General features: G+C 41.0%; 1 pseudogene; it reads right to left on the bottom strand.

Moving 5' to 3' along the window:
- Window positions 1-3779: 3779 nt before the first annotated feature.
- Window positions 3780-26258, bottom strand: part of LOC148049191 (uncharacterized) — a 41648-nt pseudogene continuing 19169 nt past the window's right edge.

Here is a 26258-nt window from a genome sequence, read left to right as displayed (position 1 = left end):
CATAGTGACAAGGGAACAAGTCTTACTGAAAACATAGAATTAATTTCTGAGTCATTGTGCCTAGGATATTGCATTGTTGCTGTTAGAATTTAGTTCAGTGGTTAAATCTGGAAACTGCAATCTCTTTATTTGATTTCAGCTCTTCATTACCATTGGTTTATCTTTTAAAGTTACATATCTTACTTCTTCATTTTCTTTACATAGTAAAGAATGCATTTATGTAGGGCAAAACAAAACAAACATGGGTTTGTGGGACATTCTTGCTCTGAACAAATGCATTTTACGCTAATTTTGGTTTCCCATAAATTACAAAAGGGAATGCTTTGTTTAGCTAAGTATTCTAGAATTTTTCATAAACCTGCAAATGTTGATATTGCATTCCACTAATATTTCAAAAGGCACAGAGAGTGAGCGTACTTTCAGGAAGGCAATGGAGAATCATGCACAATCACATATTTAAAGAAAAGAAGCATAATATGTACAAATTATTAGATAATTTGCTACATATAATTTAGAACAGGCGATCTGCAAAATGTCAGGAACAGATATATCCTTAATTTCTTTTCAAATGATGTATATTTATGCCAGCCTAAAAAATATTGAAATACACTGATTTTAATAAAGGTCTTATTTTAAATTTTTCTCTTCATAAATTTATAAAGACTTCAATATCATTTATTTCATTTAAGATGTGTTAACCACCACCACCATCATAGCCAAATTCGCCCTTTATTCTTACAACTATTAAACTGTTAAAAGAAAATGTGAACATAAAAAAATAAATAAAGAGCAGCTAAGATGGTTTCATTTCTAAATGATCACAAGACTATTTGTACAAATGTTATATGGTGACAATATGTTGTAAATAGTATGCTGAAACATTTATTTCAAACCTTTCCAGTGGTCAGCAAAATGTCTTTAATAGATTGAATTCTTTTTATCACCATGGGTGTCCCTCAGAAGCTAACAAATAAAAAGTGACTTAGCTCTTCTTTTCTTGCAGGAGGTGAAAAAATATGTGATGGTGAAATAAATTATTCTTCCTGGCCATTAAGCATGTCATTATTGCTTTGTATTGAAATAATGAAGCATTGGGGGGGGGGCAATGCAGACATAGTTAAACTCGGGGGGGGGGGGAAACTGCTGAATTGGTACTCAAGAGATGGCACTTCACTGCTGATAAGACATGCATGAGAATACTTGCTGACATTTCTTCAAGAAACATGGTGGGCTTCTCAAGTTGCAGCTTGGAAATACTAAGCTACTTAACTTTACTTAAAACCAATTATATGGAAACTGTAATCTCTGGATCTGAAAAAAAAGAAAGGGATATGGATATTCAGCCAAAGGAAATATTTGTATTTGTATTTGTATTTAATAAATTTATAGGCCGCCCAATCCCGAAGGACTCCGTGCGGCTTACAGAATGTAAACTTTTTAAAAAATAAAGGAATTAAAAAACAGAGGAGACAGAATAAAAAAAAAACACATCATACACCCAATCTAGTCAGGGCTGGACCTCAGTCATGAGATCAACAGCCCCAGGCCTGCTGGAATAGCCAGGTTTTGATAGCCTTTCGGAAGGCCATGAGGGTGGGCAGGGTCCAGATCTCTGGGGGTAGTTCATTTCATAGGGTCGGAGCGGCTACAGAGAAGGCCCTCCCCCAGCTGACATTGTCTGGTTGACGGCACATGGAGAAGGCCCACCCTGTGCGATCTTATCAGCCGTTGGGAGGTATGCGGCAGTAGGCGGTCTCGCAGGTATCCAGGTCCAAGGCCATGTAGGGCTTTAAAGGTAATAACCAGCACCTTGAATTGCGTTCGGAGACCAATGGGAAGCCAGTGCAGCTCGTGGAGGATAGGTGTAACGTGGGTGTATCTTGGTACACCCAGTATTGCTCGTGCGGCTGCATTCTGGACTAATTGTAGTCTCTGAACACTTTTCAGGGGCAGCCCCATGTAGAGCGCATTACAGTAGTCAAGTCTTGAGGTGACGAGGGTGTGAGTGACTGTTTGAAGTGCCTCCTGATCCAAATAGGGCCACAACTGGTGCACCAGGCAAAACTGGGCAAAGGCCCCCCTGGTCACAGCTGACAGGTGGTGTTCTAATGTCAGCTGTGAATCCAGGAGGACCCCCAAGTTGTGGACCCGCTCTGAGGGGTGTAAATTTTCACCCCCCCCCCAGGATTAGGGATGGACTCTGTGGGCTGTCCTTGGGGGCAGCATCCACAGCCACTCGGTCTTGTCAGGATTGAATGCAAGTTTGTTCACTCCCATCCAGATCCTGACAGCTTCCAGGCACTAGCACATCACGTCCACTGCTACATTGAGCTGGCACGGGGTGGAGAGATACAGCTGTGTATCATCCGCATATTAATGGTATTTAATCCTGTGCTTATGAATGATCTCACCCAGTGGCTTCATGTAGATATTAAATAGGAGAGGGGACAAGACCAAACCCTGTGGCACACCATATTTAAGGGGCCTAAGGGTCGACCTTTGCCCTCCAACCAACACCGACTGCGACCTGTCGGAGAGGTAAGAGGAGAACCACCGTAAAACAGTGCCTCCCACTCCCACCTCTTCCAGCCGTTGCAGAAGGATGCCATGGTCGATGGTATCGAAGGCCGCTGAGAGGTCAAGGAGCACCAGGATAGAGGAATGTCCTCTATCCCTGGTCCGCCAGAGATCATCGGTCAGTGCGACCAAGGAGGTTTCGGTGGAGTATCCAGGCCTGAAACCAGACTGAAAGAAATCTAGATAATCTGCTTCATCCAAGGACCGTCGGAGTTGAAGGGCCACCACCTTCTCAACAACCTTCCCCACGAAGGGGAGGTTGGAGACTGGGCGATAGTTGTTCAAAATGGCTGGATCCAGGGAAGGTTTCTTAAGGAGGGGTCTCACCACCGCTTCCTTCAAAGGTTGCGGGAAAGATCCCTCCTGCAAAGACGCGTTCACAATCATCTGGAGCCAGCCTCATGTTACCTCTCTGCTGGTCGATACCAGCTAGGAGGGACACGGGTCCAGTAAACAGGTGGAGGCACTCATCGCTCCCATGGTCTTGTCCACTTCCTCAGGGCTGACAAGCTGGAACTCACTCCAGGAAATCTGATCAAGACCCTCCCTCGGCATCTTTGCTGGTACTGTCCAAGTGGAGTCAAGGTCTGCCCGAATCTGAGTGATTTTGTCCGACAGAAACTGAGCAAACTCCTCAGCCCTTCCCTGTAAGGGTTCCCCCGCATCCTCACCCTTCAAGAGGGAGTGGGTTATCCTAAACAGGGCAACTGGGCGAGATTCTGCGGATGCAATAAGAGCGGAAAAATGTGCACATTTTGCCACCCGTATCGCCACTAAATAAGTCCTAATGAAGGCTCTTAATAGTGTTCGGTCAGATTCGGAGTTGCTAGCCCTCCAGCGTCGCTCTAGGCGTCTCTTTTGGCGCTTCATCTCCCAAAGTTCCTCGGTAAACCAAGGTGCCCTTCTGGATCCACTGCCACGGAGAGGCCGCAAAGGCGCAATCCAATCCAGGGCCTCAGTCGCCGCTGTATTCCAGGCAGCGACCAAGGACTCCGTCAGATTGTGGGCAAGGGAGTCAGGTATCTCTCCAAGCTCCTTCTGAAATCCCAACGGGTCCATTAGGCGCCTGGGGCAGAACCATTTAATCGGTTCCACCTCCCTGCAATGGGGGAGTCGTTCTAAAAGTCAAGCCTCAGCAGGGAGTGATCTGACCATGACAAGGGCAAGATCTCTATTCCCCTTAATTCAAGATCACGTCTCCACTACCCCAAGAGAAATACGAGGTTGAGCGTGTGGCCCGCTCTATGAGTCGGACCCTGAATTACTTGGGTCAAGTCCATGGTTGTCATGGAAGCCATGAACTCGTGAGCCCCATCAGAGCATTCGCCTAGGGATGGCAGGTTGAAGTCCCCCAGTACTATTAGTCTGGGGAACTCAACCGCCAACCCGGCTACTGACTCTAGGAGCGCAGGAAGGGCTGTTGTGACGCAGCTGGGAGGTAGGTACATCAAAAACAAGCCCACTTGAACCCCTAGGTCCAACTTCATGAGAAGGGACTCACACCCCACAGTCTCTGGAGCAGGGATCCTGTGAGGAACTAAAGACCTTCAGATAATGACTGCCATTCCCCCACCCCTTCGTTGGTGTCGTGGTTGGTGAAGCATCTGGAACCCTTCCGGGCACATTTCTGAGAGGGGGACTCCTCCCTCATGGCCCAGCCAGGTTTCAGTAATACATACCAGGTCTGTCCCCTCATCAAATATTATGTCCCGGACGAGGGGAGCTTTATGGGTCACAGACCTGGCATTTAGCAGCAACAACCTGAGACCAGGGTCCTGACTTCTCTTGTCACCAGGTCCTCGAGTTGAGCTTGCAGGGCCGGAACAAAGGATCGCTGTAACGTAGTGAGCCCTCCTTCCCCAGTAATGGCTAGCCCTGCAGCTCCCGTCATACCTGCCTCTCCCGGTCGTAACCGAGATGCCACAACTCACCCCCATCCCCGTAGACCCTTCCCCCTCTCCCATGGCCCCCATTCTTCCCGGCAGGCCGCACGTATCATTCATTCTAGGATGAGAGGCAGGTCTGGGCCCCCATCCACTTCTGCTTCTGCACTCAGTGTAGGGTGCACCAGGCTGCACTTTCAGTCCTCTCATGTATGCCACACAAACACTCTGCTCATACATACAGTTGTACCAAATATATAGTAAAGTCAGGGAAATGAGGAAGGTGAGAAATCTACGCCACTTCACTCATGATAGGCATTGATATCAGCTAGTATGTTCAATTTCAGGGATTCTGTAACTTTTACTTACAGGTTTTATGGCAAGCCACAATGTATAAAATAGGCCTCAAGCCCACACTGCAGATCGTGCCTTAGATGCAGGCTTCAAAGATATTCCAGTAGTTGCTGCTAGATTTTTAATTTTTTAATATAGAAGAAAGAAAAGCAATGATGTTCATTATATTTATTAATTTGATTCTAACAATTTGTATCTATTAATCAAATTAAGATCTGTGTTTTACTACTAAGCCAGGTGTAAAGCCTGACATTGAGCAATCCAGGTGTTCCTGGGAAACAGTAGCTGCATCTTGCCACATCTATCTTTGCGTTGCTGCCATATTCCAGCAAGTCATTGGATTCGTCCCTGTATCCCTGTAGAGAAGTCGCTTTCTAGTTGTCTGTTCCCTGAAGGATTAAGATTCCACCATTTCTGCCTTTTTGAGGGCTGTGCTAAAAGAGTTTGTTAGCTAATGCTAAAGAGCTATGCTTATCTCTTGCTGCTATTGATTGGTCAATTGCAGATGAAAACAGATCATCCTTCTGCTTTCATTTGCAATTTCTTTGCCAAGTGCCCCTTGCTTGCTGTGTACAGGGAGGATACTCATTTTCAGTTGAAACCGGGATATAAGACAATTATATACTCTAATGTGAATAACTCCTTTGGATAAGAAATCCATTAATACTCTTCCAATCTGAAGGATTAGACCTATAATTTTACCTGCCTCCACTCTGCTATATCAACTAGCTTACTTTGCAAATCTTCTAAGCTTCGCCCTTAATTTATCCATCTATTCTTATTGCTACTGCAAACCACAGATTGAGTTCTAAAGATAACAGTTGCGGGCCTTCTGAAAGACATAGATTAAGGTTCATAAAAATAAAGTCTGTAGAGATTCTCAATCATCCAGGTCATGGTTGTCCCAAGGGTGCTTTTTCAGGAGGCAACTGGACTTTGTTTTCTTTGAAGATATTTCGCTTCTCATCCAAGAAGCTTATTCAGCTCTGGCAGAGTAATGGGGAATGGAAGGATTTATATTCCTTGCAGACAACTGGTCATTTGCATCCTTTTAGAAGTTGTCGACGCACTTGGAAGTTTATTTGTGTCCTCAGGGTCACCTGAGTATGCTCCTGGTCCCCGTAGTCTGAAATGTTTCTATTCCCACACCATTCAAAGGATGTTCATCCCAAATTGTATAGCTAAAATTCTGTAGCGTTTATATAGTACTAGATTACAATGTCCTTACTTCCCCCCCCCCAAGAGCAACTTTGTCTGTAATGTCTTCCTCTCCTATAGAAAATACTTCTATTTTCCTCTCTTCCACGGTAGTTATTGGTTCAGTGGGATACATCTCATCACTTTATCTCATCTCTCCATCTTTTTTTCTGGTGCAGTAACTGCTTCTATTTAATAACCCATCACCCTTGCTGCATGAGAGATTGGCAGATTATTGTTCATGATCTGTGCTGGTGGTTCAAGCATCCTGTGTGTGGGTTTGAGCATTCTTTAGAATATAAATCTGACCTGAGCAATGCTTAATGAGGAAGGTGTTATTATAAGAGAAAGAGAAATTTATTTACAAAAAATGTATTATAGGGGTAGGCAAAGTCACACATATCATTAATTACTTCTCCCAGAAGGAGAATCAAAAAGCAGGTGCTGTGTGTATGAGGGTACAAGAAAAAAAAAAAAAGGAAGTGACCTATGAGCAGTGTCACTTTGAGCAGTGACAAAGAAGAGGAAGCTCTCAAATGTCTGTCTAAACCTCATTACCCCTTGTGGTCAATAACTGATAGTATAATTCACAGGATGCTAAAGAGAGTGACATCGAATTCACTACTCCAACGATATGCATGCTATCCCTATTACAAATATGATGTATAATATAATAATACTACACAAATATGTTCATTATTAGATACATAGGAGTCAAAAAGAAAACACACTATCTCAAATTTACTTAGTGATTTACAGTGACCTCACTTATAAATAATGCAAAAAAGATAAGTAGCAGAAAGAAAACAGGCTTTGGGGCTTCCTTTAAAAGCCATTTTTGTGGGGGTGGTTAAAAAATTAAGGGGAAAGAGGGAAGGAACCAGATATATTATAAAACAACAAGACATATCAGAGAAATGGAAAAAAGAAATCACACAAAGAATTGAAAAAGAACAAAAATGGTTTTTTTTAATCCCCCTCACTGTCTCTGTCCATATACTTGCCTAGACAAATTCTAACAGAAGAAGGAGACACAAACTGCAGATCGGAGATTCAAAAATAGAAGCATGTTTCTTTTCCAGTTGTATGATTGGCAAAGTTCATAGAGGTCATAACATTCATTGGCTGGCTAGTCACGTCAGTCAGGATCAGAGAGAACATTCTACCACCACCCCTTTCCCACCACTATTGAAGAAATGTTATGGCTGCTTCCAGCTCTGCCAAAGCCTGAGCCAGTAAATTGTCAGAAGGCTATGAAAATACTGTACTAAATCTATGCATTGAACTGCTTGGCCAATTTGATTTGTCACTCTGTCCTGATAAGGTTATCCAATCTAATCATCCTAGTATAAATCTGCACAACACATATCCACATATTTGTTTTCTACTGCATATTCTCAAAAGTAGTGCTTAGAATCCCATTCTTGACAATCTATGTTAAAGAATATGGATTTACTTCAGATATAATGTTGTTAGCATTTAGCATCTTTGCTGTGAGTTGGAAAATAAAATGTCATCAAATACTGCAGAAGGAAAATTAAAGTCTTCTGCAATGACAATAACAACATTAAACTGAAATAAATAGATACAGCATATATTTTCACTGTCTCATTACATTGCTGCATTTGGATGCTCATAACAGTTTTCAAAATCATGCCGCCCACACCACAGGATCTTGCTCCTCTTTAATTTTCTCTAATTTGTGTAGTGAATAACCAAATACTCATAATGCAATTAGAAGATAATCAGGCTTGTAATTATGTTAATTGCTGGAGACTTACATCAATCCTCCAGCAAAGTGATAGGATTTCTAGGGAACTATTAACAAGGCGAGACAGCAAAAAAGAGAGAGAGAAGAGAGAGAGAAAGAGAAATGGGGGAGTTACAAATTGATGAATGGCTTATGCTTGTGTCACTGAACAACAATGATAACACAATGGCGCAACAGTTCAAAAGTGTCCCAAGGGGGAGAAGATTAAAAAAGATGAACTTTTACATACTAGCATGTCATTTTCTTTTGTTCACTTCTCTATACACATTTTTATACTGTCTATGTACATCAGTTGTAATAGTCACCATTACACAAACATAAAAATCTGGGCAAATTATTTTCATCAAACAACACAGGTCTGCAAAAAAAAAATTTTTCGAGAGCTGTTTTGGTTATTCCACGTAATTTTTATGTTTTTTGGTGTGCTGAATCTGAAAATGACTTCCATTTTGTCATAGGACATCATGTTTCCTGACAATTTAGGTAACTATGTTAAATAAGGTAATACCTCAAAATAAATGGAAATAGACTTTAAAATTAAAGTTTTATTACAATATTTTCATGAAAATCCTTTTTTGAACTGAAATGAGCTCACCTAGTCACACTAAATTCTATTCTTCTTCCTTGTGAGGCTCCTCTTGGTGCATTTACCCTTGTGAGTAGCATCTAGAATGTCTCTGAAGCATCCAACAGTGGTCTGCCATTATTGTAATGCTCCATTTTCCCTGGTATCTCCTTTCCATCTCTTTAATGTCGTGGTGGAATCGTTCACATTGTTCCTCACTCACAGCTCCCAAATTTTCAGGAAAGTAGTCAGGGTGGGACTGGAGGAAATGCACTTTCAAACTCATCAGGCAACCTAAAGCTTGAAATGCTTTCAGCATTCTTCCGACGATCTTTTTGTAGTGAGGATCTTTGTTGTTGCCTAAAAATTTCTGTACAACTTCTTTAAATGCAATGCACCCTTCTTTTTGAGGATCCGTCATGGTTTTGACAAACTCTTGATCAACTATAAGCCTTCTAATGTCTGGTCCGACAAACACACCTTCCTTCAATTTTGCCTCCGATGGAAACTTGGTGACCAAGTATTTGAAGCATTCTCCATCTCTTGGAAGTGATTTTACGAATTGCTTAATCAATCCCAATTTTATGTGGAGAGGTGGTAGAAGAACTTTATGGGAAGGTACCAAAGTTTCTCAGAGGACATTTTTTTTACCGACTGTTAGCATCCTCGGCTGCCAACTCTTCTTGGTCCAGTGATTTTGTCGGTCTTGACTGTCCCATAGACACAGAAAACAAGGGTATTTGGTATACCCAGCTTGTTGCCCGAGCAGCATGCACAAGACTTTCAAGTCCCCATACACTTGCCAACCATGGTCTTCATATTTAAGTTTACAAAGAACCAATTCCAAGTTCTCGTAGGTTTCCTTCAAGTGTACGGAATGACCTACAGGTATGGAAGCGTAAAAACTGTTGTGGAGTAAAACTGCTTTGAGAATTTTTTTTGAAGAATCTAAAAAAAGACACCAGTGCTCTGAATCATATCGGATTTTAAATTGGCCCATCAGACCTTCGACATCAATGCAATAAACCAACTTGTCTTCCTGGGCGAAGTAAGGAACAATCTCCTTTTCACGATGTCTGAACCATGAAGATGACACTCCTGGCAACAATAAATTCCTGCTTTTCAGCCTTGATCCGAGTAACTCAGCAGCATCTTTGGGAAGATTCAAGTTTCTTACCAAATCATTCATCTCTTCTTGAGAAAACAATTTTGGTCTTGTATCATCTTCAAAGTCATAACTTGATTCATCATCTGGTTCAGGTATGACTTCACCTTCATCGGAGCTAGGTATCTCTTCCAAGGTAGCAGGGGGCTTGGGTACTGGTATATCTGTGCCATGGGGGATGGGACGAGTTGCTAAGTGAAGATTGGGGTATGAAATGGAATGCTTCCATTTGGAATTAAACCCTTCATCACATGACTTGTTCATCACATGAACAAAAGTAGCAGTCATCACTATGGTTCTTTTGCTCTCACCCCATAACGGAAAGATTTTTTTCTTACCCTTGAACCAGTTTTGGAGGTCCTCAACACACTGTTTGTATACTTTATGAGGTGCCCAAACTTTATCTTGATCTCCAATTTTTAGTCCAAAGTATGCAAAGTATACTTTTTTTCACAAAGTCTGTAATATTCTGCTATTGCTTCAATACTGTATATTCACCGCAGATGAAACAGAAACTGTCTGGCGAATTAATACACTTTTGCGGAGCAATAACATAACGGTTGAAGAATGACGAGCTAACATGAATTGCAATGAAAAAGTGTGAACAGCCTAGAACCAAGAACCTGATGATGATTCGTGCACAAGTATGGCATGCAGGAGAGAGCAGCTCTGTGTCTGTACATGAGACGTCACAGTGCTGGCCACGACCTGCGCACTGACCAGAGATGCTGATATCTGCCCTGTGTCTCCCTCCCACTGGATTCTTCAGGAAAGATTAACCCCTTCTACCATTAGAAGCACAGACTTAAAACTTGCTTAGCTTATTTATGTATTGCTGACCATCAGATATACAGTGCTATATTTTTTTTACATAACTTGGACAAACCCTTTAAGGTTTTTTTGGCATTTTATATCTTAAATGCACTTATGTGAATTAATTAATAGTAATTTGGACTTTAAATTTGGATAAAAACCCATAATATAAAAAATACCAAAAATTAAAAATCTTTTGATAAATTTGAAGACAATTTTGCATGTTGTGGCAAATCGTGACGTCTAGGAGTTTTTTCAATATTTTATTTGTTTTCAGCACACCAAAATAAATGGAAATTAGATGAAAATAATCAAACACCTTTTAGTCGCAGACCTGTGAATCGACTAAATGAATTCTTTCTTTCTTTCTTTCTTTCTTTCTTTCTTTCTTTCTTTCCTTCCTTCCTTCCTTCCTTCCTTCCTTCCTTCCTTCCTTCCTTCCTTCCTTCCTTCCTTTCCTCCCTTCCCCTTCCATTCCCCTTTCCTTTCCTTTGTTCTGTCTTTCCTGGATGGAATTCTTAACTTACTTTACAAACAAACAAATGCTCAAACAAAGGAGACTTTAAGAAATATTCTTTTGATTTCCATATCTACTCAGTGGCCACATAAATATGCCAACACTACCACTGATAAAAAAATAAATGCCCTTGTTTAATTATGTGATGTACCTTCACTTGCTTGCTTAAATCTGAGTAGTAAAAATAAGTTCTTCCTGTCCACATATTTATCAGGTGAAGAAATGTCACCACAGCCAGTCAATATATTTTGGAATATGAGACAAAAAAAAAATCTCCCACTGTTGGCTAATACAATTACCTAATACAATAATAGCAACCCACATGCTTTGGTCAATTTTAAACTAGGGCTTAAGGAATGAAATTTTATGGCATGCCAGAGAATTCCATTTATTAAAGGAAAAATCTATTTAAAAAAGAGTGAAAGGTTCATTTTCTTTTAGCCACAGAGTTTATGTAACTAGATTTTCCTATCTTTTCTATAATTGGTTTTTATCATATCATATCATGTTCAAAGTTTTTTCCTCATTTCATTTTTTACAATAATATCATGGAAACCTGATCTAATCTGAAAAAAAAATATTGTCAAGCTTAAAATAACATGTAATTCTTAAAGAACCTTTATTAAAGATTATAGAATTTGGTTGTGGTGATGAGTATGTTTCCAATTATTAAAAAGACCTTGAGCTTGAGCATCTGTGTTGATTTTATAAAAAAACCTATAAAGTTCCCCTACTAATGAGTATCCAAAATAATGGTTCAAAGAGGTACTGTATATCAACCTTCCCTTGTTACCTGACAGATGTTCTGGGGCAATTTTCAGAATTGCCTACTTGGCAGTACCAAGTTATAAATATATTATAATAAACTCAAGAAATTCAACAGACTCTTTCATATGCTCATAGTAGTGTATATTTCAGCAGCAATATTGAGATTTAAAACTGTTCACATAAAATTCTATTCCTAATTTTCTCTTTGTGTTACTTCATTTTGGTAACCTAATTTATAATTGGCCAAAGAATAGTTCTTTAAACTCAAAAGTTTGCAACAGCTAGCTATCCTAAAAGAGAAACAATGTGTATGGAATTTAGATTTTTCCTTCTTTGTGACAAATAATGCTATTATAGTCTTTTTAAAAATCCTGTTGCGATTATTAATAATGAGAAATCTTGCTGTTCTACTGAAAAGGTAAAAGAAGAGCTCTAACTTTTATTGGAGCTCAATGGCCAAGTTCATAAACCAGTATAAAGAAGAAATCTAATTTATCAGTGAATAAGCAGCTTATTAGAGAGCTGGTTATTATATTAGACAACAAGCCAATATTATTGCTTTGGACTAGTGGTAGGATTCAAATTTCTTTACTACCAGTTGTGTGTGTGGCTTTGTGGGCATGGTATTGTGAGCATGGCAGGGGAATGATACTGCAAAATCCCCATTCCCTCCCAATTCCACAAACCTGCTTTCCAGCTCTACTCTCCTCTTCAGGGCAACAAAAGAAGATCAGCTGGGAGGGTGGGAGGCAGCTGGGGGCAGGCCAGCCTATTTGCCAGTTCTCCAAATTATTTAAAATTTCCACTACCAGTTCTGGCTGAATACCACCTCTGCTTTGAAACGTGCATTCGCAAATAAAAACACACCAATATTCTGCCTTACTCCATAGCTATGCATGAGCTTTTTCCACTGATGTAGCTTATTTCAAGGTCAATATTCCTCTCACATCCACAATATGACTTTCTGAGAATACTCTACTCTTACAAACAATTCCTATTCAGTTCAGTTTCAGTTCCAAAGTCTCACATTCTTTTGAAGGCCATGTCCATTTGGTCCCTTCTGAATATTATTTTCCAGCCATGCCTTCATCTTATTGGACTATTTTTTATCTATTTATTGGTTTGCTAGTATCCCTTTTATTCACTTCCCCACAAGTATGAAGTCTGAACCAAGCAATACTTCCTGCACACTCGCCTTTGTTCATCAGACTTTCAATACTCACAAAATATACAGCAGTGAGAAGCAGGTTTGGATCTTCTAGTGTGGCAGAAATTTGTGTAGAAAAAATAATAAACAACAATAACTAGTTTTTCTCCTTTGACAGTGATTAACATGATAAAAAAGGACAGAAGTATTCCATTTATAAATGCTATCTGCATAGTACTTATTTCATAATCACTTTTCCTTCTTATTGAAATAGTCTTCTCTGGTTTCATAGCAAATGCTAAAACAAAACTGAGAGCCAAATGGAAAACATAATGATAGCATATTAATAATCTGAAAATCCTCATTACTCGAGCTTTTATGGTAGATTTTTAATCAGATTATCCATTTTAACAACATTTCTATTAAATATCTCTGTATAGTGTCAAACACTTTCCTACTGCTAATTCTTGACCTGGTTTAATTTTGCCAGAGATTCCAGACATATAACAACTATTTTGAATATCAGCCTGATAGAACATGCAATGCTCCTCTCTTGCTTTTCTTTTCTTTTGTTCTTAATGCAAACCTTTATCCCAACACAAAAAATCTTTATTCTAAAACAAAATCTTTGCATGTTTTGGGATTGATGCATTATTTCTAATGTCTTTTCTATAAACTAAAGGAAAATGTCAGCTTGATAAATTAAAAATGTATTACTGAATATTATATATTAACATACTGTTCAATAATATTTTTCAGGATTTATTACTGATGTGAAATACCAGGTATTAAAAAGCTAGAAGGCCACTCTGTTAAACCATAGTTTCAGGTTAACAGGGCATTTACCTATTACTTCATTTTTTTCATCTGTAATTTTTCTGAACGTTGTTACACTGTTTATCTCCTATCACGTCCACATATAACTTTTTCTGCATTAGGTTATTGTAATCTTAATAATGCAATACAATAAATCTGATGTTTAAACTGGGCTTTTTGCATCTACTGATTCAAAAGAGACAGTTCCATTTTCTACAGTGGAAGAACAAGGCACTGATTAAAAGGTCATAGGAAAACTGAAGAGAAATGTCAGGCCCACAGACTGACCTATTCAGAATACAATCAACCCTTCTTTGAAAAGACAACATCTACATTATGAACACTGTAGATCTTACTATATTCTTTGTATTTTATTAATGGCGTTAGTGTGAATAATGTATTGAGAAAATCTTACCCTTCAAAAAAAGACAGTTTCGCAGTTTATTACATGCAGTGGCATTAAAATATAATATATTATTCAGTACTAGTATGGCTAAGATTTTATGCACATGAAGAAAACAGACAACATCATTACATTTTTAAAAAAGAAACCTGCACATGTTATTTACTAGAAGTTACTATTTTGTGTTGCAATTCACTTACGTTTTAGCTTAGTTATAGCTAAGAAACTCATTGTGCTTTCACCCTTTTCTACATAATGGATTTTATTTATTCATACTGCCAACTAAAATTGTTTTTTCTCAAATGCTTTGCAATTTCATGTTTCAGACTATACATCTCTATTTCTTAGCTACTAATTCTGGTTTAAATTTGTCTACTTTTAAACATACAAATGAAATAGGTTGATTTATTTCTCCACAAAACTGATTATCTTCTACATTGCTGGGCATAAACCCTTTTTATTTCTAAATTGTTAATGACTTGTAGTATTCATACACAGAAGCACACACACGTTAGATTATATGAATCATCTCTCTCTCTCTCTCTCTCTCTCTCTCTCTCTCTCTCTCTCTCTCTCTCTCTCTCTCTCTCTCTCTCTCTCTCTCAACAAGAAAATGTAAATAATCAGACATATACATTCATGTTAAATAACAGCAATAACAACAGCTAAATAGGCAATATTAATTCCAGTTTCAATGTGCAGTATTGCTTGTCATATCATAAACAATGTCAGTTAGTCTTAGCAATAATATACAATTTTCAGATGCTAGTATTAACTGTATTTTTCAGTGCATTACAGTTCTCCTTCAGGAACAGAATTGTAAGATTAAATAACTAAATGCATCTAAATTGACAAACTCTAAAAGTGCATCCTATGTCACTTAAAATCTGAGAATTGTCCCCCTCTCATTCTGTCTCAAATAACCAACTTGGCCATGAGAAAAACTCTAAAATCAGTGTGATATTTTAATCTCATAGTAACAGAAAACAATTTTGACTTAATAGTTGAATTTTATGTTCCTGAACAATTATCTCTTTAAATAGGCTTTTGGAGAATCTGTACCTGATAAGACTCAGTTTCATCTCATGGAGATTATCGTTCACTCCATTCATAATGTAACAAGAGCCCTGAAACAGGAGACCCACAAATGTTTAGCTCTGGATGCTAACCAAGAAGTATATAAATATATATACTCAAATCTTACATAAAACCACCAAAATATTAAGAGATTTTGCTTAAGATTTACAAAGTTTTGTGAGTTTTCCATGAGATATGGCAAGATTAATCACTTCGCAAGCTAAAGAATGTTTGGAAACTATCCACCCTTGGTAGCCTTGATATAGAATATATGAATGTGTATCAATTGCGTAGAAATGGATAAATGAATTACTGAATACACAGTAATTTCTCAGTTGTTGTTCTAATCCAGATGTTTTCCCTCAAGCCATACTTCTGTTTTTACAAGAAAAGAAAAGATTCTTAGAACACAAAACAAAAACATAGCCTCAAAAACCATTTACTCTTTCTCTTGCAGAAGCTACAGAAGAAGTGAAGAAGGAAAAATATGTCACATACATCTATGAAATACCACAAAGAGGGGGCACAGATACCATCCCTGCCCCATCCTTGTGGAACATTTTTATACAGCCTTCTTCATTTGACCTTCAGGAAAAATATAAAAATCTGGCTTTTCTGGTGTGCCTAAGGCCCTAAGGGGACGCTCACTACTGGAAGTGTCCTTTACACCTTGAGAAACTAGGGAGGCTTCCTTCTGAGTCTCTTGCTCTGCCCACTATCCACCTATAATCTGTAAAGGAGATGGTGACAGATGTATATTTTCAGACTTGTAAGATTGATGTCAGCCTTGCGGGATAGACCAGACAGGAAACATCACCAGATGAACTAATTCTACTTTATTATAATGCTACATTAACAGAATATTGCAAGTCTGAAATTACAAATCTCTCACCATCTCCCTTACAGCCTGAGAAACTAGAGAAGGTTCCTTCTGAACCTCTTGTTTCAGCCACTATATAGCTTGTGCTGCACCCTCTCTTATCCCTGTTTCTTAACAGCATCTCTTCACCCATCTCCCAAGGTTTTTCTCATACACTATTACACAGATTCATTATGTAAACTAGTTCTGGGAAGAATGATAAATTTCCAGTCTTAATAAATGTTTAAAATGAAAATGGGAATGGCTAAATATATTTTTTGTGTTCTTAGTACATGCAGTTTCCTTTAAGAGGGTGAGAAACAGTCAAAGCTGATGATACAGTAATATTCCAAAACTATTGTTTCCCTATCAAGAGATGAATAAGCAGCTGAGATTCATATGTATTAGGTGACAGATTTCAACCTTCAATGACATTTACTGTATTTTTTGGTATATAAGATGCACTTTTTTTACCCCCAAAAAATGGATGGAAATGTCTGTTTGTCTTATAGAGCAAATGTTGCTGAAGCCCCGCCCACCCACCACCCACCACATTTTGGCCTCTGCTTCCCAGCAATTTGCCTCCTTGCAGCAAACAGCCTGATCAACTTCAGCACAATCTGATTTAGCATGAGCAGCTGATTGGTGGTTGGATCAGCCTCTTGGAATACCACCAATCAACTGTTCTAGGCTGCAGATATCACCATTGCCCATCACCACCATCGCTGCCCATAGCCGCCATCGCTACCTATTGCTGCCATCACTGCCTATTGCCGCTTCTACACACCCCATTTTCAGCCTCCAGTCACCCCATTCTTGGCCTCCATGCATCCTGTTTTTGGTCCATTTCAGGCAGCAATTTTTGGCCGAATGGCAATGCGGCGGTGATGCCCGCTGCCTGGAACAGGCCAAAAATTGGATGCATAGAGGCTGAAAATAGGGCACGTGGAGGCTGAAAATGGGGTGCATGAAAGCGGTAATAGGTAGCAATTATGGCTATGGGTGGCGATTATAGCAATGGGCATCAGTGATCCCCAAAGCCTGGATTGGGAGTATTCTGGGAGGCCAACCCAACCACCAATCAGCTGCTCATGCTAAACCAGGCTGCGCTGAAGCTGACCAGGCTGTTTGCTGTAAGGAGGCAAATTGCTGGGAGGCAGAGGCAGATTTGTTTTCTTATTTTCCTCCCCAAAAGCTAGGTGTATCTTATGGTCCAGAGCATCTTATAGTGTGAAAAATATGATATATCCAAAGCTGCTTGGAAATTTACTTTCTCCTGAGGACTGCTATTTCTCTACCTGCACTATCAAAATAAAATTATGAACACTGAAAGCTAGGTCATATGCTTTCCTATCATAACCCCATGATTACTTCATTAAAACTATTAATAGCTTCCTTCAGGAGTACATGAATTGATTCCTTTGCTTTTCACTGTAATTATTCATTCTGAGCCATCTTGGAAACTGTTTCATTGATTTTTTTTAACAAATTAAGAGAGTTGTACGGGACCTTGCAAGTCATCTAGTCCAACTCCCTGCCCAAGCAGGAGACCCTATATCTGCCTCTACCTAGGATCGAACTCACAACCTTCTGATTGTGAGGTGAGACCTCCACCTCTAGGCCACACCTTCAATTTGGGACCTACATCTTTAAAACTAACTTGCTTGATAGTTCTCTGTGACTTTTTTCATGCATCTATTTACTCCTTCAGGTAAAAACAGGTCTTATACATTAGGGCTATTTTTATACATGTTTCTAGTAATACTGTCAGAGAGAGTTGTAAAACTGGCATCAAAGACTGAATAAAAATATAATATTCATCTTAAGAACCCACTCAAGATGTGAGGGATAGAGAAAGGGAGAAGGAAAGCAAAACTATAAATGCATTCAATTACCATGAAGCAATGGCCAGACCCTAACCTGAACAGGAAGTCTATTCTTGATACTTGCTGATTGGCCATCTATAACAGTATAAGTTCAAAGTGAAAGAGGAGGAGAAGAAATATAGCACTTCTGTTGAATTTTTCAGTGCCCTCACAACTGTCATCCTTGACATGTAGACCTCTGGAAGTAAATAATGATTAAAATGTGAAATACTAATTCCATGATGTTTGACATGCATGCAAATGAAATGCTATCATTACACATACTCAAAGCACACTTCCTAAGAATTTTCTTACTTCACACAGCTTGACTTCCAAAGAACAGAGTGCTTTTCTTGGCATCTGGCAGTAAAACATGAATAGTCTGTCATTAATGTCAGAAGGTGTGGTTAAAAGATTTTTCTTTTGGCATGTTTTTACATATTAGCAGACTGCTCACATGGCGGTGGTAGGAAAGAAAGCCAGAGAAGGCATTTCCTGCCAAAATTGAAAACAAATCTTGCGAAGGCCTCCCGCCCCTTTCTCTCTCCCTCACTCTGAAACACTTAATCATCTGCTAGTTTTTAAAAGAAGCATAAAAGCAAAGGCCTGTGACTCTATGTTTAATCATAGTATGAATGGAAATATTATTATTTCAAATAGATTTCTTTAAAAAATATTGATTCTTATAACAGCAATGGTATCAATAAAGAATTACGGTGGTAATGATCTTCCATACATAAGTGATAAGGGTCAGTACTACTATTTTTCTACCTCCTTTATTTTTCACCCTTTGCATCAGTATTTAATACAATGTTTGAGACATAAATCAAATGCTCTGGAAAACAATATTTTTGCTCTAACCTTCCAGTCAATTCTGCTAACTCAAAAACAAATTGTAGTCATCTAGTTCTATCCTAGAAAACCTTTTGTAAAAACTACAATAATGGTATTATTCAACTAGAAAGCATTTCTCCTGATCTAGTGTGTTTTGAATTTACAGTGAAGCCATAATGCTTAAATAGAAGGTGAAGAATTTGTACTTTCAGAGAGTAAAAATCTCTGTGAACTGGATTCATTCATTTTATGCTTATTATTTGTCCTGATGTTTCTGTCTTTTAAAAAAAACAAAGGGTGCAGAGGATACAGGATAATAGCATTCTAAACTACTTATTTTTTAAAGAGATTCAATTGTAGCACAGTATTGCTAGCTATGGGTTTCTTAGATCTTACTTCAGATACCAGGAGTCCACTTGCCACCCACTGTTTTTCCATACATTCAAGAAATCTTGAGCTGATGCTACTATATTTTCTCTGGTCAACTACAAAATGGTAGCAAAGAGTCAAGAGCTTGCCATAGTTCTCTCCTGGAACATCTAGTGGTTGTCCAGATTTTGAACATCAGACAGTTGGCCCAGGTACAGTAACTCATTAAAAACTAGTTGAAGGGCAGCATGACAGGAAGAAGCAAATGGATGTAGGAAGAGATATAACCATTGCTACTGCTGCCACCTCAGTGGTTGCAACTGGCTTATTTATGTTAACATTTATATGGGTAAACAACTCAGACAGTACAATTCTGGGCAGCATATAAGAAGTTAGTAAAGAATATCAAAACCACTACAAACAATGATGTTTAAAAACAAATATTTCAAATAATTAGTAAGCAGAGACTCAAATTGATTAGACTGCAATAAGGGCGGTCTAACCATACTGACACAAATGTCAAAAGAAATAACTTTAATTATCTTTCTAAAGGCCTTCTGAGTCATGGTCAACTGTATATTGTCAGGCATATTATTCCAGAGAACCGGCACTATCATGCAAAATAAACATTTCTTAAGATGTCTTAAGACATCTCAAAGAAAGATCCTAGAGCAGTGATGGCAAACCCTTTTTGGTTGCTGTGCCAAAGGCGGGGGGGAGCATAGGGGAATTGTGTGCTGCCATGCTACACCCATAATGCTATGCGCATGCACATGCACGTGACCAGCGACTCCTCCACTTTTGTTGCATTTCTTTTGCCTTCCCAGGCTCCAGAGGCTTTCTAGGAGCCTGGAGAGAATGAAAACAGCTGCCTGCCCTCCTCCCCGACACTCTCCAGAGGTCTCTAGAGCTTCCCTGAAGCCTCTAGAGCTTCCCTGAATGGACCTACAGGGAACCCAAAAGTACAGGAATGGTGATTTCTGGGTTCCCCATAGGGCTGATTTTTTACTTCCGGAGCCTTCAGGGGCCTTCAGGAGGCTTCCCTGAAGGCTCAGGAGGGCAAAAACTGACCCTACAAGAAAACCAGAAGTAATTTCCGGTTTGTCCGTAGGGCTGATTTTTGACCTTCGGAGCCTTCAGGGGCCTTGCACTCCGGAGGCTTTCCTGAAGGCTCTGGAAGGTGAAAAATAGTCCTACAATAAGGTGACCAGAAGTCCCGCTTTTGGCGGGACACCCCCGCTTTTTGATGCATTTTCCCGCGTCCCGCCCGCTTTTTAAAAAGGCACGCTTTTTTTGGCGCTTGCAGCTCCCGCCCATCAGCTGCTGGGCTGGCTCATCGTTCTGTTCTATGCTACCACCTACAAATTTAAGCCAGCCCAGCCTGCCGCTCACTGATTTGATTGGCTGGACTTCAGCCAATCAGTGAGCTGGCCAACCAGCTCACTGATTGGCTGGACTCCTTAGCTGAGGACGCATGCGCGAGTCTCCATTTTATTTCGTCTTTGTTTTGGGCAGCTGCGCTTACTCACTGGTGGTGAGTAAATCATGTTTTGTATTAAATTTGGTACCGTGGGAATTGGGAGGCGCTGGGCTGGGGGAAGGAGACAGCCCCCTTGCAGAGTTCGCAGCCAGCCCCTGTGCTGCGCTGGAACGGGCGGCAAAACCTCTGGAACCACGTGGAAGTTCTCGGGCGGCTGCTCCCAGCTCTCCTGCCCCGGAGGGAGCAGCCGCCGGTGGCGGCGGAGGAGGAAGCAGCCCGGCGTCGCTGCTCGCTGCGCGCTCCCTCGCTCGCGGCCAGGCTTTGGTGCTGCCTTTCCCGCTCTGTGCGTGCTGCCCAGACCAGACCTCTCTTCCTTCCGTGGAGTCCGTTCGTGAATCAATGGGATTCGCCGCGGAAGGAAGAGAGGTCGTGGCAGCGGCAGACGCCAGCAGAGAACGTCCCCTCGCTTCTGGGCCTCCCCGCTGCTGTCCCGACCTCTCTTCCTTCCGTGGAGTCCGTTCATGAATCCATGGGATTCGCCGCAGAAGGAAGAGATGTCGGGGGAGCGGCGCCGCCAGCAGAGAACGTCCCCTCACTTCTGGGCCTCCCCGCTGCTGTCCTGATCTCTCTTCCTTCTGCGGAGTCCGTTCGTGAATCCATGGGATTCGCCGCGGAAGGAAGAGATGTCGGGGGAGCGGCGCCGCCAGCAGAGAACGTCCTCTGGCTTCTGGGGCTCCCCGCTGCTGTCCTGATCTCTCTTCCTTCCGCAGAGTCCGTTCGTGAATCCATGGGATTCGCCGCGGAAGGAAGAGATGTCGGGGGAGTGGCGCCGCCAGCAGAGAACGTCCCCTCGCTTCTGGGCCTCCCCGCTGCTGTCCTGATCTCTCTTCCTTCCGTGGAGTCTGTTCGTGAATCCATGGGATTCGCCGCGGAAGGAAGAGATGTCGGGGGAGCGGCGCCGCCAGCAGAGAACGTCCTCTGGCTTCTGGGGCTCCCCGCTGCTGTCCTGATCTCTCTTCCTTCCGCGGAGTCTGTTCGTGAATCCATGGGATTCGCCGCGGAAGGAAGAGATATCGGGGGAGCGGCGCCGCCAGCAGAGAACGTCCTCTGGCTTCTGGGGCTCCCCGCTGCTGTCCTGATCTCTCTTCCTTCCACGGAGTCCGTTCGTGAATCCATGGGATTCGCCGCGGAAGGAAGAGATATTGGGGGAGCGGCGCCGCCAGCAGAGAACGTCCTCTGGCTTCTGGGGCTCCCCGCTGCTGTCTGTGGATCAATGGGATTCTGTTAAGGTTACAATTGGATGTGTTGGACGAATCTTAAAAGATGAAACTTTTATTAAAACGTTTGACTTAACTAATAAACAAACTAATCCAACCTAAATGTAGAGGAGGAGAAGAAGGGGGGGATTTAAAAAGAGCAGAGGAAAAAGAAAAGAAAGCATGAAGAAAACATAAAGAAAGGGATGGGAGGGAGGGAAGGAAGGAAGGCAGTTTATGTTGAAACAGAAAATATTATATAAGGAAGAAAATGGAAATAACTTAGGAAGGAAGGAAGGAAGGAATTGCACTTAATATTGAAGGAAAAGAGAATGAAGGAAAAAGTATTGGAAGGATTGAAAGAAGGAAGGAGGAACAAAGAATTACACTTAATATTGAAATGGAAAAGAAAATATAATGAATGAAAGAAGAAGTATAGGAAGGAAGGAAGAAACAAAGACTGTTGAAACAGAAAAGATAATATAAGGAAGAAAATGGAAAGACGTATAGGAAGGAAGGAAGGAAAAAAGGAAGACAATGTTGAAATGGAAAAGAATATAAGGAAGAAAATGGAAAAAATTATAGGAAGAAAGGAAGAAATGTACTTAATATTGAAACAGACAAGGGAATGAAGGAAAAAAATATTGGAAGGATTGAAAGAACAAGGTTTTCCTTGTATGGGATTGATAGTGTCATTCTTAAATTTATTCCCCCAAATTTTTCCCATTTGTCTAGTTCAATGTTATAGCCAAAGTTCTGTGCCCATTTTATCATTGGTTCTTTTACAGTTTCCAATTTCCTCTTCCATTTGATACTTCAAGAGGAATTTGTATATTTTCCCTATCATCTTTCTGTCCAGACTTTGAATAATTTTATTCAATTTGTGTGGTTCTGTTTCAATACCATATATTTTAGTGTCTTTATTGTATTTAGTTTTAATTTGGAGGTAGGTTAGCCAGTCACCTTTCATATTCTGATCTGCCAATTCTTCAATTGTTTTTAAATTTCCCTGTCTGTCAATTAGATCTCTGTATCTTAGAATTTTGTTCCAATCTGTAAAATTTGGGTGTGTCGTTCTTTCTGTTGGTGATAGCCAATTTGGGGTTTTCACATAGTGGATTTTTTTGATTTTGAGCCATTGTTGCAGTAAAGTTCTAATTAAATGATTTTGAAAGTATTTGTGCGTTTTATGTTTGTCATTCATTCCATAAGAAATTATGCCAGCCTGCCTGCAGGTCATGGCCTTCTAAGATCAGAATTCTTTTATTCTTTAACTCAATCCAATCCTTCATCATTGTCATTGTTACTGCAGTTGCGTATATATAGGCTCCCTGTGTGCTTCCATCCATCCCTACGAAGATCTGCTGACTCTGCCTGCCTGCTGGTAAGTGAGCTGGGTTTTTTCTTTTATTTTTTTAATGTATTTTAAAATCATATTTTATTTATTGTGCATATGATTTTTAAAAATAGTGTTATTCTGTGTTGATTCTTTTTTTAAATTGTCTTAAACTATTTAAAAAAAGATTCTATCCAAAATAAATTGAAACAAGCCATTTTTAAAATTTCTATGCACAATACTTTGAAATGGACTCAGGAGTCATGATTGACACTGAGTGAATTTGCACTTTTAATAATCAGGAAGATACAATGGCATTGAAAAAAGTGACTGATGAACATTTTTCACACTTAGCGACCGTTGCGACCATTTTTCACACTTAGCGACCGTTGCAGCATCCTCATGGTCACGTGATCAAAATTTTGTTTGGCAACAGATTCGTATTTATGCTGGTTTCAGTGTCCTGGGGTGACGTTTTGACAAAAAAAAAATTTTTAATCAAGCCCCCCCCCCCCCCCGGGTCAAGGGCGTCCCTCTTTTCCAATCTGAAAATCTGGTCACCTTATCCTACAAGCAAGTGGAAGTTTGTTCTCAAATTTCCGGTTTGCCCATAGGGCTGGTTTTTTGCACTTTGGAGGCTTCAGGGAAGCCTCCGGAGTGCAAAAAAAATGGCCTCAAAAGAAGGCCGAAGTCAGCTTGCCAGCACGCACATGGGTGCTGTCCAGCTGACAGGGCAGCACCTCACGTGCCCTGACAAATGGCTCTGTGTGCCACCTGTGGCATGCATGCCATAGGTTCGCCATCACATTCCTAGAGTACGGTCACCTTATTGTTGGTTGAGCAAATACCACTGGGAGAAAGTCAAAATAATCTGGTTATAGGCCATTTACAGCTTTACAGATAATAATCAGCACTAATAACTTTCTCTAAAAAAAGAAAAGTTGAAATTGGACAAAAGTTGTTCAGATTTTTGGGATGTAGTAACGACTTCTCGAGAAAGGGTTGGGCCATTGCCTGTTTCATAGATGGCAAAACTATATTCTCTTTGAAGAAATAATTCACCATTTGATGGATAACCATATATCCTTTCTTCAGAATTCTTAATCTGGTTTGAAAAAAGTGGTTTTAACTACTTGATTTTTTTATGGGCAGAAACTGCTTTACTAGCAGCTAAGATAAAGTACACAACCATTCTGTTGCTTGGAAGGGCAAAGTTGCATCATGACTTGTCTCTCTGACCCACCAGCCCCCAATCATATGGCTTCCTATATCAGGTTGGGATATCATTGCTTCCACTTCAGGAGTGGGTTTCAAAAATTGTTCAAACTTACTCTGTGGGCATGGCCTCCTTTGTGGGAGTGGCTTGCCACCCATGTGACTGGATGGGAGTGGCTTGCCACCCATGTGACCAGATGGGAGTGGCCTGACACCCATGTGACCTGGTGGGATTGGCCAAGATGATGTTATTACTAGATATTATTAATTACTAGATATTATTAATATTACTAGATCATTATTAATGCGTAGATAACTGTGGGACATAACACACACATACACACACACACACACAAACTATGACAGTGCCAGGAAACCCCCAAAAAATAAGAATCCCCCCCCAAAGACTGCCAATGAAACCAGTTTTTTTTTCCTAAGCCTAAGGACAGGAAAGATAAAGTCATTAGAATAAAAACCATCAAGGCAATGTGGAAAATTATAAAGGACAGGCACTCACAGAACCATCAACCACCTCAGAATTACCTAAACAACGAGGGTGAAACACACTAAATCTGGCAAAGCTGCCTTGCAAGAAACCTGGCCTGCCCATAGAAAAGCAGCCACTTTGAAACACATAAACCTGGTCTGAACACTTAAAAGCAACATATTGCATCACAAATAAAACATTTGGAAAAAGGAATAACATTTCTTGTAATAAACATTCTATAAACAATAAATAAATAAAATTTCCCTAAAATAATTAAAAACACCATGTTCAGAGAACACCAAAGGACCCCACAGTCCTCTCCCTCCTTATCTTTTTCTTTTTTGTCCTAACTTTCTCCTCCTTCCCCCACAACCCCACTTCCTTCTAGCACTGATGATGTTACCTAGTTTGGTAATGAAATGCCTGTAAGAAAACCACCAAGCTCAGAAAGCAGCAAAGATCCAACTATCCCCCACCTCCTCTTTCTCCCTCTCTTTCTCCTGTTTGTCCTTTCTCTTTCTTCCCCCCCAACCCCACTCCCTTCTAGCACTGATGATGTTACCAAACTAGGAGTGCTGGAGAGGAGCTCTCACAGGGCGAAGAGCTTCCCGCTACAGTGACAATCTATCTGCAGCCGTAAATGACTGCAAGCAGCAGCTTCAAGCACCTGCTCGCAGCTGACAGTTGGGTTTGGGAGCGGATGTGGTGGCAGTGGAAGCAGGCACAGCAAGGGATGTCCCAGAGCCCAGGCACTTTTGGAACCTCGCAGGGCCAGGAACGACTGGAAAACAAGCCCACCGCCGCTTCTGAGTGCCACATCTTCGCTCCACAAGCGGCAGATGCGCCTGTTGCGAGGCCGTCCCATGCTCCAGTCTGGCCAGGGAAGACAGGAGCCCCTCATGCCCGTCAAGCCTCCACACAACGTGCTCCTCAGTTGCGCCAGGGCAATCTTCCACCCACCCGCCAGCCCGCCCACTGAGTGGTGGCTGAGTGGGCGCCAGTGAGCCCTGCTGCCCCGGCCACATGGTGCTTACTGCTCACCTTGAAGGCAACATCGTGGAACTCGCAACTGCTGCTGAGTGAGGATTGGCTGGGCAGTGCCCCCCATTAACCATCCTCTCCTGGGCCATGTCCACGCCCCTACCTGGCCCGCCTGCTAAGTAGAAGGAGGCGGTGGGGATGCGTTGCTAGGCGGCCGGCAGGGCGTAGGCGGGTGCGGCGCTGCCGCACTTGCCCTTGGGGCTTTTCTTATGGACATGTTGGCTGGTGCTGTTTCAGAGCGCCCCGGGCGCCGGCTCCTCTGAGTGCAGCTCATTCCCCCTCTCAAGAAGACCATTTTCTTTTTTAAAACACCTCTGCAGATGATCTTGAAAACCTGCGAGGTTGCTTTGGGAGGGGTAAGACAGGCAGCATTCCCTCCCACCCCATCCCTGGTTGCCTGCAGCCTCAGAGCCTGCAGCAACTTGCACAGTAAAGGCAATTAAGAACTTCTCTCACTTGTGAT

The sequence above is a fragment of the Thamnophis sirtalis genome, unplaced genomic scaffold (assembly GCF_051295495.1).
Source record: "Thamnophis sirtalis isolate CommonGarterSnake01/CBP01778 unplaced genomic scaffold, rThaSir2_p1.2 scaffold_2, whole genome shotgun sequence".
Classification (NCBI taxonomy): Eukaryota; Metazoa; Chordata; class Lepidosauria; order Squamata; family Natricidae; genus Thamnophis; species Thamnophis sirtalis.
This window is presented reverse-complemented; position numbering and strand designations above follow the sequence as displayed.